At 39.6% G+C, this 4,460-nt stretch overlaps 1 long non-coding RNA gene across 1 annotated transcript; it reads left to right on the top strand.

Moving 5' to 3' along the window:
• Positions 1-265: 265 nt before the first annotated feature.
• LOC108446426 lies at positions 266-3,544 on the top strand. Its single transcript, XR_001861591.1, has 3 exons — positions 266-1,216; positions 1,711-1,768; positions 2,601-3,544. It is a non-coding gene; the product is annotated as an uncharacterized LOC108446426 (long non-coding RNA).
• The last annotated feature ends 916 nt before the right edge of the window (positions 3,545-4,460 follow it).

The raw sequence follows: 4,460 nt of genomic DNA on the forward strand, positions 1-4,460 counted from the left end.
GGCGGGTGTACCGACAAAGCGGCCATCGGTCAGCAACGAGGAGGCTCAGGCACCGCATGGCTCTGTGCAACTCCCTGGAAGGAGGTTGGATTGGAGGGAGACCGATCTCTTCTGACGTGCCTGCAGTGAGAGGAGCAGAACTGGCCTAAAGCTGAGATAGGAGGATTCAGATCAGATATATAATTGGAACCAGATTATTTCACAGTTTAGAAATAACCCCAGATCTTCCTGGGGTTTAAAGCCTATTTTCTACAATATGTTTGTATCCTCTCTTTAAGAAAACAACCAAAAACGGAAATTCAGATGCTCACTGGTTTACAAGGAGTGCAAGGCCTTTAGGAGTCTTTTGGTCTTGTTTTTATGATCTGCATGCTCTAACATTTTGCCTTTTATTTACCACATTTTATTCCTATGTGACATTGGGGGCAGTAGTAATTGGAAGTTGTGCTACTCATCATTCAGCTGTGGGCCAGTGCTCTCTGCAAAGCAAAATTTCTGTTTCTAGTGCACAGACCATAGCACAGATGTACCATAAGGACTGCTGCAAATGCAATTCATTTGCAAAACCCTATGTACTTGGATGTTAAATTGGCATCTTCACTTCTGATACAGTTCCTGTGTCTGGTAAAAGCATGCTGACATGGCAGTTTTGGGATGACTCGGGCTCTCTGACTGGCATATAGCCCTTTCAGGGCACAAGGAGACATTTGCCAGGGAAAATAATTATTTCAGAGACACACAGGGAAAAATAAATCTCTCTACTACGAAGGCTCCCATCTGTGGGAAAGGGAAAATTGGAAGCTGTCATCATTGGTCTAATTTTTAATAGTTTGTCATGGGGTTTTTTTTCAGTTTCAGAAGTTGCTGAAATATAGTAATCTTCAATGAATTGAAGCATCTAAAAATAACTTCATGACTAATGTGGCCTAATGTGTCTATCTTAGTTGTTACAGGGATATTTAATGAGGTGTAAGTGGATGTTGTGCAAATACAGCTCTTACTGGAAAAATAAAAGATGATTGTTTTGGGGTGCTGTTTAAAACTACACTAATGCATTCCTTCCAGGAATGATGGAACGGAATTTGGCGGCTCCATTTACCAGAAGGTGAATGATAAACTGGAAACTGCTGTGAATCTTGCTTGGACAGCTGGAAATAGCAACACTCGCTTTGGAATAGCAGCCAAGTATCAGATTGACCCAGATGCCTCTTTTTCTGTGAGTCCTGTGCATGTACATTTATATGCATTTGAAAATAAGTGCTTAATAAATGGAAATGGAAAGCAGCCTTTCCATCAGCAGAGTACAGTCTTGATGCAGTTCTGTGCTGTGTAGTTGGCACATGGATCTGTTTGTTTTGGTTTTGGCAGCCTGAGAGCACAACTATTGGATTTTCCTTAAAAGAGACACAGAATGTTTTATTGCATTACTGGGCACTATTTTGAGACTCTTTTTGTGTTAGTGTGGAAAAAATTAGAAATTATGTTAATAAACCCATTATTTTCTACAGTGACTGTAGATTCTTTGAGATTTGAGATTTAAGTTATAGAACAATTAACTCTAGATTTTTTTGGGATTTAAAACATGAAATCCCTACATGCTTAAAAGCTGTTGCTTAATTCTCAGGCAGGGAGGGCTTTGAAGAAAGATACTAAATTATTTACTAAATTTACTATTTATTACTAAATAACGCTTTATTTTTTCCCTTTAAGGCTAAAGTGAACAACTCCAGTCTGATTGGGTTAGGATACACTCAGACTTTAAAGCCAGGTAGGTTTATGCAGAAAAAAATCAGAATCAATAAAGTGATACATTAATCTTGAAATATCAGAAATTTTTGGTGGTAAAGTATGATGGGTTTTGTAAGATTGCTCTTCTGCTTGGCAAGCCAGTGATGAACTTTTCCAGGGGCTGTTCTGTTAATTTTGGATGTCTGTTGGAAGCAGAATTACTAGAGATAATTGTTGACTAAACAGTCAGATAGTCTTTTATGTTGATTTAAAATATGTCTATAATTATTTGTGTCACAGATAAGTAACTAAATTTTTAATATTTCAGAGGCTTCCTATTATTGAGTTTACTCTTCTTAAAAATGTGACTTTCTCAAGGTCCCCTGGCCCAGGAAGACGACAATCTTACTGCTGCAAAATTGGTTTTAATGTAGTGTAATAAATCTGCTGCCAGAATGCTGAGCAGATTGACATGAGATATTACAGCAGACGGGGCTTGGGCTTTTTTATACTCAGATTTTAAAATGGTTTAGAAAGGTGAGTATGTATCAAGGTCCCAGGTTTTTGTAATACTGGACTCTAAAATTAGATTAATAAGTAGACCAGCAGCAGTGAATTGGCTCAGAGCTTTAATTACTCAGAGTGATAAAAAGCAGAATCTATCATCATGTTTTATTTTAAATTTCATAATTCAGAAAGATTTCTTATCTGCAAATTGTTTTAAAATGCCCAGTCCTTCCAAGGCCAGCTGCCAAATCCCATTAACTTGGCTACCCAATAAATTAAAGCAGTAACAGACATGGCACTTCCTGAACATAAAGCTCATTCCAAGTTTTAAGCTGACTTTTCTCTCCCTTTTCTTCATTTTGCAGGTATCAAACTGACGTTGTCAGCTTTGTTGGATGGCAAGAATGTCAATGCAGGGGGTCACAAACTTGGTCTAGGACTGGAATTTGAAGCATAAGGAGTGATTTCACAATTGCTAATCTGAAAATACAGCATAGCTACCTTCAGAAAATAGTGTACCTTTCAATGTTTTGTCTGGAGTGCAAGTATTGCTATGTATCTGTCCTGCTAGTCCTGGTTAAAGACAGCAAAGCTTTAAAAATGATATTAAAGAAGTGGAGACAAAATCATAAATAAAAAATCCGGGCTTTTTTTCCATATGTAATTGCTCATCACATCTGTCAACTGCCACATGATAAGAAGAAGGAAGGTGTTGATTACCTCTACTAATATATTGATGGCACAAGGAATGTGTTAATGTGTTATAAAACCTGGGAATTGCAGACCACTATATTGTACTGTTAGTTGTATAAGCAAAATGTTCTGAAACCTAAAGTTTCAGTCAGTGAGGGAATGTGCAAATTTGTCTGAAAAAGGGATTTTAAATTTTTTTTTTTTAGATACGTATTTCATCAATGGTTTGTCTTATTTGGTTATCCCACACCTACTGCTGTCTCCAGAATGCTTTAGGTTGTCTACCTTGCCCAAGTCCTTGTGGAGGAGGTTTGATGTGACTGAGCCAATCCTGCCTGTGCTGTGTTGTGGTTCCTTCCCCTTGCACTGACCGAAAAGCTGGTAAAATGTACATAATCAGGGAAGAGTCTTTGCAACTGCAATTACATAGTTGCATCACTAATTCTAAAACGGAATTTTCTTTTATTACCACTTTTTTTTAGCAACTAAATGGGTACATTTTTAGAGAGTCTTCCATTTTGTGTGGAACTAGACCCCAAAATGCTGTACTTGACACTACTAAAAATGGATAAAAAACCCAAACCTGACTTGAATAAAATACTGAAATGTCATCTTCTACTCTGTCTTTATATGAATTATGAAAACAATTACATCTACATTTGTGGCTCCAGCAGAAGACTGGCAACGTCTTGGTGCATGTTTTGTACCAAACAAACCAAAAATACTTAGTAGAATTAAATTCCAGACGTGGCAGTGTTCTTAGTGCTCTCTGAGCTCTGACAATTGCACATACACATGTATTCAGCTCTTGGATAAAACAAGGTAACACGACTTACTTGTCTTTTATTACATTCAGTAAGTGAATTACCTCTCTATAAACAAGTAAGTGTGGGCAATGAACAGTTACCGGCTTGGATCAACTTCAGTGGCTGTTCGTTTGTACTTTTATGTGTGAGCCATTGCCGTGGGTGGCTGCAATGATGGCAAGAGCTGAGGTGCAGGAGGACGTGTCCGATGAGGCAATGCCATTGCGACAGCGTGAGACTGCAGAGCCACAGCCGCAGCCCACAAATTGGGAAATGCTGACTTCCCTCTTACCGGGAGCCATTCCTGAGTATTTCCTATCTTAGATATTTAACCCAGCGCTCCTGGGAGAAGTAGTCCCCTTCCAGACCTCACCGATCCAAATGAGCCATATGCAGACAGCTCCCAGGAGCATGGCAGATGCAAGCAGTGAGAGGACCAGAACTGGTCTAAAGCTGAGATAGGAGGATTCAGATCAGATATTATGAAAAACTTGTTCGCTGTCGGGGTGGTCAGGCATTGGACCGGGCTGCCCAGGGAGGCGGTGGAGTTACCATCCCTGGAGGTGTTTAAGAGGCACCCGGATCTGGCGCTGGGTGATGTGGTTTAGGGGTTACGGTGGCGGTGCTGGGTGGAGGGTTGGACTGGACAGTCTAAAGGTCTCCCAAACTTGATGATTCCATGACTGTATGATTCCATGAGTCAGTGATTCCACGATTCCAAGACTA

Source organism: Corvus brachyrhynchos, unplaced genomic scaffold (genome assembly GCF_000691975.1).
Source record: "Corvus brachyrhynchos isolate BGI_N302 unplaced genomic scaffold, ASM69197v1 scaffold54, whole genome shotgun sequence".
NCBI classification, from domain to species: Eukaryota; Metazoa; Chordata; class Aves; order Passeriformes; family Corvidae; genus Corvus; species Corvus brachyrhynchos.